Source organism: Haliaeetus albicilla, chromosome 10, assembly GCF_947461875.1.
Source record: "Haliaeetus albicilla chromosome 10, bHalAlb1.1, whole genome shotgun sequence".
NCBI classification, from domain to species: Eukaryota; Metazoa; Chordata; class Aves; order Accipitriformes; family Accipitridae; genus Haliaeetus; species Haliaeetus albicilla.
In genome coordinates, this window is record NC_091492.1 from 8,444,095 (window position 1) to 8,460,830 (window position 16,736).

Sequence of the window (16,736 nt, forward strand, 5' to 3'; positions counted from 1 at the left end):
TTGGTGTATTTATGACATCTATTACCACATACAGACACATACACAATAAACTGAATCACTGGGTTGTATTTGGTCTGTTTTTTTCAAATACAATATGTGTAAGAGTCATTGCTATTTTTGCCTGTTTATTCTTTATGGCTGTTGGGCAACAGATGCAACAGAATATGAATGGCAGAACCAGCAGCTGTGATTCTACCACATGCTGCAAGAAAAAAAAAGAAAAACCCCATACATCTCTAGATGTGTTCTTAAAGTTATAATTTCTTCTAAATTAATCACAGGCCACACATTTCTTTGAATTAGTCAGGTGAGAGCCAGGGCTCTCAGAAAACTTGATGCAGCTCTTACCAACAACTTGTAAGAATTAGGGAGATGTCAAAAAATATCATTAGAGGTTTAGTGATTATTTTCCTTCAATAAGTCACTCCAAATTAGAATCTAATGCTTGCTTTCTTTGATGGTTTTTAGTTATCTGCAGGTGAAAGAATACAAGCCACAAAAGAAATCTGACTTTGTTTGTCATTAATTTTTAATTTGTTTTGAAACATTTTCCAAATATCTTCATAAGACTCATAATTAATTTTAGAGACTGTATAGCACTTATCTGTGAGGAGCACAGTGATGGAAAAGTTATTCTAAATGTCAATTCCTAAAAGTTAGCTTGTATAGGTAGTATTGCTTTCAGTACAGTGGCAATGAAGCATGTTTCTGAAGTCCACCGTGAAGAAAGCCCTCTGGCCCTTCAGGAATAATATATAAAAGAAACAGCTCATTTCTAAAAGTAGTTAAAGATTTAGTCTTCTACTTGTAAACCACACAGCACCCCCCACTCCCCACTCCTCCCCCCCCCCCCCAAAAATTAAATCATTTACTACCGGTTTGGCATTACCAATCTGTGGATTTGTCAGAAACTAAATTTAGAACTAAAATATCAGAGAGCAATATCTAAGTATGAGTACACTTCCTTTATGTCTATGATTCTTATATAGTAAATATTTAAACTTATCATATTGAAGAACTGCTGCATTTTATTACAATTAATCCTTTGTCAACACCTGCCTCCATTGAGAACACACTGATACTTCCTCCAGGAGGATCTGATGCCCACTGCAGCCACAAAAGATCCCAGGGGTGTAAAGTCAGCAGCACCATTTTTTACAGGAAACTAGAAGGGTTAATATTTTGCATATCTATCATGCCTTTCATATCAAGATCCCAAATGGTCATACTTGTCCCTAGTTTCTGCCTGGCTAAATTCAGGAGAGAATGGAAGGAGATTCTGCTCTACAGCTCCATGTACCAGGAAATCTTGGTATCCGCACATCTTGGATCACATGTGTGAAGTCTATGACTACACATGGGTGAGGAAACAGACAATGCGTGTTCCTTTGTGCATCTAAATCTAGACATACAACTGATTCCTAATGAAAAGCATTCTTAATTGCATGTCCCTGTGCAGGCACCTGTGATACTGCTCAAAAAGGCTGAATTTGTGACACTCAATAGTTTACGATGCTTTTAACATTTATGGTTTTTTTATGCAATCCAGTAATTTCCTAGTGCCCCCAGTAAATCTGTAACAAAATCATAAGTTTTGAGGACTGTACAATTACTTTCACATTAAGAAGACCCTGTCTTCCTGCTTCTTCTGTTAAGGTTATTTTCATATATTGTGTTCTCAACGAATACTGATCATGACAGATTGGAGAATACTCTATTTCCAGAAAGCACTCTGCAAAGTATATAAGGATAGCAAGCTCTTGGTTTCCCTGGTTACCTTCAATTTACATGCCACTGAATTAAGAACAAAAAAGAACTGATTTTTAGTCAGAATCCTTATCGGTTCCATCTAGAAAGATGATGTTAACCTCTGCATTTTTAAGGCTCACTAAAACAAACAAAGAAGAAATGAATTGTCAATGATATATAGAAACTGAAATAATAAAAAAGAATCAGCTATGCTCAGGAAAACTCTGGAGTTGATGTTAGGATCACAAATCCAAGGTATGAATGCATATATTATGTGCATGGCATTAGACTTACCGATGATCCTGACTCCTGTGTGCTTTAGAGGCAAAATCCCCAGAAGACTGCCAAATTCCTTTCAGAGCTGAGTAATATTCCTACATAATCACAGCCCAATATGCAGAACTAATTATAAAGTACAGTACTTTTACAGATGGACAAAAGCTTACTATTTTTGGAGTGCGGGATTAGGTTACAGCCTTATATGTAAGAATTGATAAATACATATATATAAAGGTATACTCTGATTTTTACCACAAAGAGCATCAAGTTTTTGTCTATTATTTACAATGAGTACCACCTCCTTCTGCTCTACAGATTTCACAAGAACTGTTTACAATACCACCTACTAGAGCCAGTAAAAACAGTACAACATAGCCTTAACACAACTAGTTAAAAGTCTTCTCTGACTGAGAGTAAGCCTTTACACCAGTACTTATTTTACCATTAACAATAAGTGACATCACACTAATTCAAACAGGAACTATTCTCCATTTTTGCAACTTTCATTGTTGCAATTTCATCAGCCCTTATCTGGGAAACACTAAATATTACTAATGTTTTTTATTCCATCATGACCTTTATATTGCTTCAGACCACTATGTAACAGTGTATTTAAGAGTTTACGTGATATTAAGAAAACAGAAGCATCATAGTAATTTGGAAGGTAGACAAAGAGAAATACAGCTAACAGAAAAGATGAAGAATGGAAAGCTAGGCTGAAAATAGGGCAAAAGAAAACTGGAAAAGGCACAACATGAGAAATAGGAGGAGAAAGGGTAAAAAAATGGCAACCTTTGAGAAATGGAAAAAGTGAGGTAAAAGAAAATTATGACAGAAAAACTGTATTCTCAGTGGTTTAAAATATGCATGGGTGAGAACGTAAATTAGCTCTCTACTGAAGCCTATAGAACACAGTAGTTATTTTTGCTACTGAGAATTTAGTTTCCATGTAAAAATCCTCAGTGTACTCCTAATTCACAAAAAAAGTTCCTCTTTCTTTGCACTCTACATAGTTAAGCATAAATTCATTTTATTATAAATAAGATTGTATTTCTTCCTTTCTACTACTACTGCATCTAACAACTCCAAAGAGACAACAGAAATGGAAAGAAAAAAAAAATATTACTACAATGGGCTATTTTCAAAACAATTGTCAAAGAATTTCAATGATGCTTTTGAACCATTCTAATTTTTTTCACAATTTTTTTTTTTCTTTTTTTAATGAAGCATCCTTTCATGATTTGTTAGAGGTTTGCTTTCTGTCCTGCCAGCCTTTTTTTGGTTGAGGAAATATGAAGGGGCAAGGAAAAAAAAAAAAGAAGGTACCAAGAAAGCAATGGAAGATTAAACTATTTCAGGTGATATGATCTAATTTCTACAGCTCACTTGACCCAAAGGCATTGTCTTTGTATAGTGAGTACACAGTATTGCCATTTTAAAACACCCCCCCCAAATGAGAACAGCAATTTTGCAACAACCCGGGATCCAGCAAATAAAGGAATGAAGCACTGGTATTTAATTATAACACACTCTCAGTCTTTTCTTTGAAGTTAAGAAGATTTTCATTTTCAGGACCAATTTCTCTAAAATGAGGAAAACAAAAGAAAAGTTATTGTGCACACACAGAAAAGCTCTTAATAATAAGGTGTCAATGCACTGATTTCTTCTACCACCAGAAATAAAATTACACATAGTGCAACAAGCCACTAGCAATGCAAAACTGTCTGCTTCTCGCTCCAACAATATGTATCTTAAGGAGGAGGGGGGAGTCCATTAATTGGGTACACGAAAGGGTAAACCAACAACCATATATACAGGGTAAAAAACAAAGCACAGAACAAATGTGTAACATTACAATTGAAGTGTTATTGTGACACAGGGGCCCAGCATATACTACTGTGCAATGAGAAGTTTCTTTGAATAGCAGTAACAGGAAAGAAACTGCTCTAGGATGCCAGCTCCCTCTTCCCACTTCTCTCTATTAAGAGAGCTTTTCCAGTATGTGGCATGCAAACCATTAGACAAATAAATGTATAACTGCAATTCTACTTACTGCCTGAGGCAGTAAATAAGAACAGCACTGATAAAGGCCTTTCACATATCAACATCCTTCTCTATTCAAAGGAATTTCTTCTCAGATTTTAGGAGTGTTTCATTACCAGTCTCATTTTAAAAAAGTCTGCAAAAACCAAAGCCAAAACAGAAAGCTGTCCAACACATTAGAAAAACCAGGAATTTCTTGTGACATTATGCTTTGATTCTCTGCTAACATTGAATTGCAACTAGATAAACTCCAGGCATTAAAAGAAGAAAATAGTTCTGGAACAGAATCCTGCTCTGTAAGACAGTGATGGAGTTCTCCTGACCAGGATCTCTAGTGACCTGTAGAACAGAAGTATCTCAGAAAAACCTGTAAGCAACAACTCTAACACAGGACTAATGACAGATACTCTACATCTGCACTCTGGTGCTCTGCTGGTTGTTTTGTGCAATTTTCTAATTAAAAATTAATTTTGCCTCAGTTAAAATAACATTACTGTTTTCACTTTAAACTTGTCCAGCATTTACTCAGGCAGCTGACAATAAGCTAAATATCTTCACAGAGGCAACTCAAACTGGAATCATGCACTCTATTTTTGAGATAACTGCAAACAAGAAGATTTGTAGATCTCAAGACCAGGAAGTTAATACCCATGAAGCTGCAAAAGCATGTAAAGGAGGTGCTATCATCAACTATCAAGTAAAAAAAGTGGGAAAGGGCAAAGAGGGAAAACAATCCAATGTTTTAAAAACCCCTTATTATAAAAAGAAACTGGCCTTTAAACCCAATCATGCACAGTCTGCCAGATCTTTTTCATTTATTCTTATGTTCCCTTTTCAAAACGCTCTCTTTGCTGCTTTAATGAACTTTATTGTTCTGACACTACCGCAGAATGGCAAAACAGAGATGTTTCAATTAGCTAAATAATTGAACTTCTTGACTTCTGCAGAAGTCAATATAGGATCTATAAATTGAATATCTTGCTGGGTAGGATATAATGAATGTCATGGGATATAATGTTTGCAACAAGTTATGAGGAAGGATGAGTGGTTTTAGTTCAGCTTTGAACCAAAACATTTCAATTTTAAGTCTTCTCCCTGTCAAATTCAGAGCTAAGTCTTCAACTTAGGTTTCCAAGTCTTGGGCAAGGTGCCAGTTAGGCTGTATTACATTCTGGCATCCATTGATCTCTGTTGCTCAAGCAATTCCACTTAGAATAAAACTGATGGAACAGTAATGAAAACAAAGTCTAAGATCCGTTCACCTCGCTTTCCAGGTGAGCCTAAAGCATGGTGATTAGACATGTGAAATCTTTCTTTCATCCTCCCCCAGAGGACCAACACAGAACAGAACACGTAGTTCCAGCATCTGTGTGACAAGGTTATTTTACAAACCTCACTAGGCTACAACACTCATCTTTTCCTGATGAAACTTTCTGGTGAAGGTACAAAGCATTTCAGGCCAATAGAAACTACCTTTTCCCAGGGGACAGGGCACACAGCTAATCTCCTTCTGATAGAAATAATCTAACCTTGTTTTTTGATCTGCAAATATTTATGAACAACTTACTTTGTCTCTCTTAGGACAATAAAATAATCCAGAGAGATACCCCTTCTATTTTATTGTAAAAACCATGGTTCAACCTTCTCCTCTTCCCTCCTGCGTTCCCCTTTAGCCCACATCAGTTTCAGTTTTGTGTTACATGCTCTACAAAATACTTCAATTACTTCACTATTGACAAACATTCTTGATGTACTCCCCATTTCAGTACATAAACAGATTTCATTTTAGAGATGGTAAACTGGCATCATTAGAGGTTTCCTGCAGTCAGCAATGACCATGCCATAATAGGCATGATGAACTGATTCATTTTGCCAAATCCAAACTCCAACCCAGAAGCACCTTCATATTTGAAATGCTCTGCTCTTGCAGATCTTATTCAATCAGTGGCAAAAATGCTAACTCTCTTATGTCTTTGATAGCTTTGGATGCGTGACATTCAGGAAAGTCTCCTTCAAAATGGGAAAAAAAAAAAAATAAATAAAAAAATCCCATGTTTCCTAGTTCCTAAGAGCATGCTTTAACTGTCAAGATGTAGGTTACTCTAGACTACAATGAGAAGAAAAGTACACCACCTCTCACTATATAGGCTTTTCCACTTTTTTTAATGGGTCATTTAAAAATTCATTACTTCAAAGAAAAGGGTAGGGGAAGGCCAACTGGGCCTCTTCATGGTTTGTTCCACAGTAAATCCACAACTGGTGTGAGAACTTAAATGGACCACAGACCGACAGTATACATAACCAGTTTAATATCCCTCTAGCAACATGTCACAATCATTACAACATTCATGATTACACTGTCACAAAAATGTACCAATAGCTACTGAGCAAAATAAAGTATGACTTTTATCCATGGTCCAGTATGAAAGATGAAGAATCTTGGTTCCAATCCCAAATCTGTATTTTAGTTTATACTAGTATCTCTAATCCCTAACTTGAATGAAAGTTTGTGTCTTCTCCTTGCCTTTCCCATTCCTATATCTTAAATTCAAGTCACCTCATTATAATAAAATGTTGAGAATCTGCTATACAGATAAGTTATCTTGTATTTGCTGTGGAGAAACAATAAATACCTGAACAGTTACTACAGGTCAGCAGGCAGACAGTTATTCATTATCTAATGGTAACTTGCTCATACAACTACACCTTACAACTTATTCTGCTCAGGGCCTACACCATTTAACCTATTTAAACTCGTACTTTAAAATGCATTCAATATTTTTTCAAGACCATTTGGTTTATTTTTAGGTTATTTTATTAACTGTAAAGTGTTTGAACCACCATTTAATCTCATATCCACATGTATTAATCAGTCACTGCACTTTAAAGAACATGGCTTTTAATGCTGTCATTCTATTTGGTTACATTTACTGGATTTATTTTTATCTTTTTTCCCCCCTAAAAAGAGCAAGTCCAACTATGATTTCTTTATTATCATTGAAGCATCCTCTTTCTCAATGCCGGTTACTTCAGATGGTCACAGGCTATTGAACTGATGCAGAGAAATATAACTCACAGTACTTCTGAGCAATAATATCCAGGATGGTAACAAGTAGCAAAAAATATTATAAATATCACAGCTTAAATATGGGACAAAATTATTACACACAGATAATACATATTGAGCAGACATTTGCCACAACTACCTCCAAATTAAGCTGTTAAAAGTACAGACTGAACATTTAAATAAAAAAAATAATTCAGGTATTACAGTATTAAGTAGTAAATTCATATATTGAAATGCCACTGGAAGTGTCAGAATACAATGATTGTCTGAAGTATAGCAAACATTCCTTGAAGTCGTGCCTTTATTTACAGTCAGGAATTGTAATTTAAAGTCCTCCCCAAATAGATCTACTTCTAAAATCCTTGATATTAATTTTTTCTCAAGGGGAATTCTTTATGAGCCAAAACACTGCTACCAAAAACATTTTCTAAAGAACCAGAAGTACAATGACTTTGTGGGACAAAGGACAGTGCAAAACTGTATCAAGTTGTTTACAGTACCAATTTAAAAGGTTTCTGAAAGCAATGCATCTCATGTTTAGGTAACAAAGTAATAGCTGCTTTAAAAAAAAAAAGCAAGGAGATTATTTCCAGCTCTGAAAGCATATTGAACAACTTACCTACTCCTAACCTATCACTTTTTTCCTTCTAATTCACATGGCAAAGCATATCAGATACCTCGTATGAACTTGTCCCATGGAAGAAACTCTTGGACTTTTACAGGTGATAACATGTAGTGAAGACTGTAGAGATGAATTTTGCCTGGAGATGAGAAAAGTGAAGTTTTGAAACATTTAAGAAGATAGCACCATCTCAAAGACATTCTCCTCGTGCAAGATTCTTAGGGAGTATCTTTGAAAAATCTGAAAGTTCAAGGTACCTAATGTTAAATTAACAACAAAATCTTGTGATTCCATTGCTAGGGGGTTACAGAGTTTGTAGCAGTAGACTTCTACATATGCACAGGTAGGAACTGCTGAACAAAATGCTATTTCAGACTGGTTTTACTCAACAAGTGGCACTCAATTTTCAGAAAACTTTCAAAGCACATAAAACAAATTTTCAGACCTCTGATCATCTAAATTTTAATAGCAAATAGAATTCTTTCATTGCATTTAAATTATTCAGAAGTATCTCACATTATATAACACTAAACCTGCACAACACCTGAACTTAAAACTGATACAAAGTGTTTAGTTATGCAATCCTTATTTAACAAATAATTAGTAGCAAATTAATAAGATAGCATGTTTAATATCTCATTTTTTTTAGTTATGTGGTTAAATGCTAATTAAATTATGAAACTTTCCTCAGAAGTCTAATATAACAATAGAAATATAGCCACATACCTACTGGCTCTGCTAATTTGAATTAATTACATGGCAAGTAGATTTATCTTTATATATTCTACCTCAATAAGTGCACTTTCCACCAACAATCAAATGGAATGTCTTTATAATTACTCTTAATTAAATATATTTAGTAACAGTAGAACTACATGCTTGCAGGTTCTTTAGTCAGCGTCTTGCTTTTGCTTCTGACATTTTAATCTAGTTTTTACATAGAGAAGGGATTCAGATTAGCACTAAAATATTACTCAAAAGATTCAACTTCTGTATACAAAAAATACTGATGCTTAAGCATATATTTCAGAAAATCCACTAAACAGGAGAACCCAGTGCCCCACCCTCTTTTAGCAACCCCATTTCAGCTGACCCCCATCCACCTATCAGCCTTCTTAAATTGCAATTCATTTCATGGGGAAGACAAATGGCAACAGCTCATCTGACTTTTGCCTGTCACCAAACTTGGGACAAACATCACTGATTCTCCACACATTTTTAAACTTCTCTTTGCAGTCACAAGGTTTAGAACTCAGACTTAGTAAGACTGAATAGTCTGATCTTATCCCAGAACTTCGGGATCTGTAACTCTTGACATAGGTCCATAGCTGCTATGTCTAAACACATCTATGTACCTTCCTAGTAATTATACAGGGCTGATCTCTCACTTTGTGTCCTCACAGGATAACCAGTATTACTAAATATAGATTGTTGACATTTTGAATGTTTGTCCCCTTTCTTATAATATTTAAAAATAATTTTTCATTTGGCTTGAATAATGTCTTTTATTCCTTTTTTTTTAATTTGCTTCCAGAAAATGTAAAGAATCAAGTATTCACACCTACATGCCCTTCTAATATCAATGTTTATAGTTGGATCTTGCATGTCTTACCTGCAGGCCCAAGCAAGTGCCTTTCACTGATCAGAAAGAAAGACTAAAGGGACAAAACACATTAACATCAACATCACTTTCCCACATCCCCTTGGCTGATAAGTTCACCAGTAAATTCATTGTCAGTTTTGTCATGACAGTCAAAAAAATGGAAGATGAGTATAGCAGAGGAAAAACACAGAAAAATTCAGTGGCAGGCTAAACAAATATTTTAAAACTTACAAAATTAACCTGTGCACACATCACCACCTGCAACCAGAAGCAAGTATGCCAGCTTATCTGGAGGACTCAAAAATTATTTTACATTATTAAGAATTACAATAAAAATTTTCACCAAAAAAACCCTTATGAATTGAACATGCTTTCACTCTCTTTTTACTATAACAGAGAAAATCTGCTTCTGGGAGAGTCACTATTTGCCCTCCAGAATCAGAGTGCTGTGCAGGTACATGCTAGCAGTATCACAATTCAATTACATGGAGGAAGAAGAATTAAAATACTTAAGTCTGTTGACAGTGATAGGTTTCATAATAAGCATAATCTGCATCTTCTTGCAATTAACAGCAGTTTCACCATTAAATTTAATAAAAAGCAATATTTGAGCATCTCCATATCCAGCTGGAAAAAAGAGGACTTTCCTCACACACAAAGTCCAGACTTAAAGGAATGATCTTCCAGTGACTTAAATCCTGAATTGAACAGGATTACAGAATCAGAGACCTTTTAGACCTTCAAGGGCAAGTACAGGATAAAAGAAGCATCAAATTTAAACTGACACTACTTTTTATATAGGCCAAAAAGATATGAACTCTCTCTACAGTTCAAAGTCAGAGCTAGACCCACTGGTCTCTAAACATATACTCTCTTCGATTTCTTGCTGCTGGATCATATCTTTTATCTTATTAGGAAAATTAGCTACCAGATAGCAGCAGAGTCCTACATGTTGGTCACAAGATTTTACAGTTTTCCTTGTTAGACTATATGCAAGGCTCAGGAATGTTAATGTGCTTTTGATTTAGAACGTGATCTTTATTTTTTTTCCCCATTTGAAACAGAGGCTGTATCTAAAAATCTTAGCCAAGAATTCTGAAGAAAAAAGAGCTTCCTAGCAAAGAAAATTTACAGGCTTCTTTAAGCCCCAGGCATAGGTTAAGGACTTCTCCCCCCTGCTCACAAACGAATGATACATGTTGTCATATAACTTCGTCTAAAACTTAGTCTAGAAGGACCTTTATTAGGAGTTGAGGCCTTCTGCAAATGCCTATAGACCAAAAAGTCACTAGATCCAGCATGATCATAAATGCTAATTATGCTTTTTTTTTTTGCTATAACAGTTACCTGCAACTGTATCATCACCAAATTCAGAAACTATATATTCCAATGGGAGGCTTTCCCAGAGGTATAATCTCTCAAAGGTTAACATGCAATTAAAGCAGAAAATTTATTATGCTGGATGGAATTTTTAAAAAGCAAACACACAATCTGTGTTCAAATTACTTTGGAATAGATATTTCTATTAAATCTCCAGTAAAGTATGTTCAATAAATCACAGCATTTGTAATTAGTTATTTCAATGAAGCATGCTCAGCATATCAAATATTCATGAACTGATGATACAAGGCAGAAATCTATGAAATATAGGAGATAATTGAGTTCCTATGTGATTAATCCATCATTGTCTTAGCAATAATAGCATTCTACACATTCTGTTCAACTTGTAAGTAATGTGTATGTTTTAATAGGCACACAACAAGTTTTAAGCAGCTGGACATCAATTCAATGCATAGTGTTTGATTGCTCAGGGAAGATACAGTCTACTTAAATGTGCTTTCACTAACATGTTTATCTGTGTATTGTAAGACTGTTTCTCTTGAAACCAATTGCCAATTTTTAAAATATATTTCTGTAAATTAGCATCTAGCTGGTGGTTGGGGGGATACAAGTGTGTTTCTAAATAACTTCTGCTTCTCTGCATCACAACTTGCACAGTAAAAAAATTGAATATATATTCTACATCACAAAGCTGGTTAAAATGTATTTGGATATCAGTAAGATATTTTCATGGAGTAGTGTGATCTGAAGGGTCACAACAATCAGATCAAGAAGTCGCTTAAATCTCCTTATGCCTCTAGAGTCTCTCTTGAAACTCTTAACAAAAAAAGCAAGACAGACTATCAACACATTATTTTCCTGTAAAGGTGACTAAAAAGTATAGAAGACTCTATAATATCTAAAAACATTACTTAAATATTGCCATGTCCAGCCTACTTTTATATAGAGCTAAATGCTGAACAAAATGAATCAGTGCTAAAATTAACACAATGCTTCCAACTCTGAACTCCCTGCATTTGCTAAGTCAATCTATAGCTAAAATATTTTAAAGTGAACAGGTTGTGGTGCATTGACCTTGGCTGGACACCAGGTGCCCACCAAAGCTGCTCTATCACTCCCCTCCTCAGCTGGACACAGGAGAGGAAATATAATGAAAAGTTCATGGGTCAAGATAAGGATAGGGAGAGATCATTAACCAGTTACCGTCTCAAGCAAAACATACTCGACTTAGGGAAAGTTAATTTAATTTATTACCAAACAAATCAGAGTAGGATGATGAGAATAAAACCAAATCTTAAGAAACCACCTTCCCTCCACCCCTCCCTTCTTTCTGGGCTTAACTTTACTTCTAATTTTCTCTACCTCCTCCCCCCGAACAGTGCAGGGGGACGGGGAATGGGTGTTGCGGTCAGTTCGTTACACATTGTCTCTGCTGCTCCTTCCTCCTCAGGGGGAGGACTCCTCACTCTTCCCCTGCTCCACCGTGGGGTCCCTCCCATGGGAGACAGTTCTCCATGAACTTCTCCACCATGAGTCCTTCCCATAGGCTGCAGTTCTTCGTGAACTGCTCCAGCGTGGGTCCCTCCCACGGGCTGCAGTCCTTAAGAAACAGACTGCTCCAGCATGGGTCCCCCATGGGGTCACAAGTGCTGCCAGAAAACCTGCTCCAGCGCGGGCTCCTCTCTCTCTCCATGGGACCACAGGTCCTGCCAGGAGCCTGCTCCAGCACAGGCTTCCCACAGGGTCACAGCCTCCTTTGGGCATCCCCCTGCTCTGGCGTGGGGTCCTCCATGGGCTGTAGGTGGAGATCTGCTCCCCCGTGGACCTCCCTGGGCTGCAGGGAGACAGCCTGCCTCACCATGGTCTTCACCACGGGCTGCAGGGGAATCTGTGCTCCGGCGCCTGGAGCACCTCCTCCCCTCCTTCTTCACTGACCTGAGGGTCTGCAGGGTTGTTTCTCTCACGTATTCTCACTCCTCTTTCTGGCTGCAGTTTCTGTTGCACAGCAACTTTTTCCCCTTCTTAAATCTTATCCCAGTGGTGCTACCACCGTCACTGATGGGCTCAGCTTTGGCCAGCAGCAGGTCCATCTTGGAACCAGCTGACATTGGCTCTGCTGTACACAGGGGAAGTTTTTGGCAGCTTCTCACAGAAGCCACCTCTGTAGCTCCGCCCATTACGAAAACCTTGCCAATGCAAACCCAATACACAGGTGAAGGAAATAATCGTAAGAGAATGAAAACATGAAAACATCTACAGCTTTCTGGGCATGTTCCTCAGCCAGCCACTATAGAAGTAATAGACAGAAGCAGTCTCCTGGCTGTCAGTTTTGGATTTCATCCTTCAGAAAGGCTTTCCAAGACTTTAAAAAACTCAGAGCTATATTTTCTAGCATTGTAAGAGTCTGTTTTTAACCATCTCAAGTGACAAATCTTGTATTACTTCCTTTGGAAGGCTATCCTGCAGTCTAAAAACAGAACAGGCGAAATGAGCAGTTAATAGGTAGCACTAACAGAACCTTTTATATGCTTAAGGAGCTCTGCAAGTATGACATAGTTTTGAACTAGCTCTGTCAACTGTAGCCATATTTAAACTGAATGCATTTCCTTATATGCCCTTGTCCCATCTATTCAATGAAATATTAAAAATATCTTTGGCATCAGGCACTCTCAGTGTTGTGATCCAGGTAAGCCTTGCCTCTAGCTTCATCATGGACACTGATGCAAGACAGGCAAAGTGAATGAGTAGAGCTATCCATTCAGACCAATGTAAGATAATATAAGCTGATCATTTTAACATCAGACCTGAGAACAGCAGAAATTTCACTCAAACACCATCAAGATGAAGACAATATAAGACATCACCTGCCTTGTCCAGAAAATACCCTTTACAAGCCCCATGGAAGGCTTCTTTCTTTCTCTCGTCCCCTCCCCCCAAGACTAAAAAGTGTCTCCAGGGGGTTTTTTGAGATTAATGTTCTCTGATCTTAATCCCTTCTTTCATTGTATAATTATTTGATATCAATAAGAGGAAAAGAACTTCAGCACTTTGCAATGACAGTATTCAGGCACAGAGTGAATATTTACATGAGTATTTCCTTTGCTGTTCTAACCTCCCACTTTGTACTCTCTGAACAGTGAGCTTTATTACCATCTTACTATATTTACTATTTACCATATTACCATTATCATGGTTTTGTTACCATTGGCTACTGGAAATTTTCAAAAGTATGTGAATTTGTTGGGTTTGTAGGATCTGTAAATTTTTTATGAGAAGATGAGTTTCCATCTGTATAAACAAAATGATTTTGCACGTGCAAACTACTCATCATCACAAATGAGTTGCTTCATGTGAGTGTGAACAAAGATTCTCTGCTAACAGTTGCCTGTTAGTTTAGAATCAACCCAGCTGAATGACATTTTCCTTGGAGAAACTGTTGTAGTATTTTACAGGAACAGTTTCACAAAGATTTTCTGGGACATATTTGAGGGAATTCCCATTAAAAAACCTCAAGAAGCTACGACTCACTGCTGAGAAGTACTAGCACTACTATATTTTTAAGTAGGCAACTTCTTCAACAGAATAATGATCACTTATTTTTAAAAGTGGAGTGACACCTCTGGTCTAAATTGGGCCCTTCCTGGTTTTTTTTCACATGCTTCCCTCTCACTAAACAGAATAAAGTAAAATTTGGAAGACCAAGGCATTTAGTTCATCCTTATGTAACTATTCTGCTCCAGATGTGTTTGCTTTGATAAGCAATCCAAATAACCATGGTATATGGTTTTAAGCACTAACTATGTAAGAAAATAGGGCCAATGCACAGTCTGCCAGTTTAAGTGGAACCAATTGGAGTCTCTGCACACAAAATATTTTAAGATGCATAAACTAGTTTTATTTTTCATAATTAGTGGCTAGGGTCAGTTTTCCATTACAGATTGTAGAGGGTGTTCCAGTTTGAACACTTTCTTCATCTTAGACAAGAAAAAAAAGTACAACTAGGAAGACAGTAATGCTCCTCACCCATTCTGATACAGTAATTTATTTTCCATAGTGAATCAGCAATAATAGCGATAGAATGAGCAATGATTGTTATAATATTAACCTGCTACCTAAATATTGCTATTTGTACTTATTAAAAGCAGTATCACCATCCCTTGAGCTCAGTAATTTATGTAACTACAGCAACTAAACAAAACCCCTACATCTAAAAACAGCAACAGTGATATTAGAAAACTAAAAATTATCAAAGCTTTGAAATGCTCTGATGTTAAGTACACTCCACATCACTTTCACCTGCTTATAAAGAGGCCCTTAGCTCTGTTCCCAAGTAGTGGATCCCCAGTTCTAAACACTGATCACAAGCCTGTAAATGCCATAGTTTTCCAACAAAATAAAGGTTTATGCGTACACCTTGTGAAGAGAATCACCACAGTGCATACACAAGGTTTAAAGAAAATCTTCCATTCTATAATTTTATACCTAATATTTGCATGATTACAAATGAAATCATAAATCAACCCCTAAGCATCCACCAGACTGAAAAACGACAGGCAAATACCATAGGTCAACACTATTCACAGTGAATATTCAGTTACAGTGAGGTACTCACAGGCACTTGAGGTATGCTTGAATTATTGAAAAAGTTGTTGAGATTCTTTTCAGAAGTCAGACATGCAACCATAATGGGGAAGGGGGATCCCTCCCCCCACAACATTAATTAATAACTTCTCAGATTGTGATTACAATTAAAATTTATGTGGATTCTCCTAGTTTTCTAATTCATACAACAGAACATTCTAGTGAGAACTGGAAAGTACATAGGTATTTATTAACCAACTTAAGTCATACTTCATGGCTTTATGCTGTGCCTAATACTCTTAATATCCTTATAAACTCTTTCACACCCTACCACTCCAAATTTCCCCAATTCCTTCCTGATAAAGACATTTTTTCCCTGCTGCTAGCAATTCCCAGTAAAAGTCTTTAAGTCTTGGTCCCTCTTATCCCTTCATCTTTTTCAGATCAACAAAGAGGTCGAGTGGCCTCCCAGGAGATACTTAGCTGGTCTACCAACTTAAGTATATGCTCTGTACAATAAGATCTTTGAATTTCACAGCTTTTACTGCACATTGTCTTTATAGGATTTCCCAGGTTTTTTAATTACAATTTTTGCCTGAATTTTTCACTTGTAGTACTCCCCAAATCATCTCAGCACTTGAAAAAAACTGAGTTGTCTCTTTCCTGTAGCAAGACTACTTAGCTCTCCTAATTATCTTCTACACTGCATCACTCTTTACTATTCATTGAAGCCCTCTGAACAGAAAATCAGCTCTGTTTTGCCTTAGTATCTTCACAATTTCTGAAGCTGTCATTGGTAGTTAGTGTCAACATAAATAATGCAGTTTAGTGTTTGAGAGCATGTCTTTTTAACAGCTGGCTGTAACCCAGTGTTACCATTTACTGTTGGTCACAAAGCTTTCCTCATTTGGAGAGCCTTGCTGTTTGCCTTTCCCTGCCCAGTCTTATGACAATACTGTTTGACAACATGAGAAACACTATGCTACTTTGTATGGATTTATAAAGTCACTTTCTGCCTATGGAGACTAACTTGTTTTTTATTGTAGGTAGCATAGCTGACTGTTCTTCATCACCAGCAGAAGCATTTTACCTGGCTCGATATAAGCAGTGCTTTTAATGTCATGTAGTTTTTCTAGTGCACAGTGATGCTTTTCAACAGTAAATGTGACATCTTCCCTCTGCATTGTTTCTGGGAAAATTGATTGTGTTGCCCTATGTCAAACCACACATTCAGAAGTGCAATATCTAAATACATTTTAATGACTGTACCTTTCACCTGCTCACTTGGTCGCTATAAATATTCCCAAATAATTTCTCTCTAAAGAAATGGGCCTCCTAGCATCCTTTTCAATACACTATTATTTTTAACTTCACCAGCTCTGAATCAGTGTTCAGCTTTGAAGCACTTATGAAACTTTTTATACAATGTGAATACAAGTTACATGCACAGC

At 36.7% G+C, this 16,736-nt stretch overlaps 1 long non-coding RNA gene across 1 annotated transcript in view; it reads right to left on the bottom strand.

Annotated features, from left to right (window-relative positions):
* Positions 1–16,736, bottom strand: part of LOC138687240 (uncharacterized) — a 328,639-nt gene that overhangs the window by 274,197 nt on the left and 37,706 nt on the right. The gene's annotated exons all lie outside the window — the stretch shown is intronic.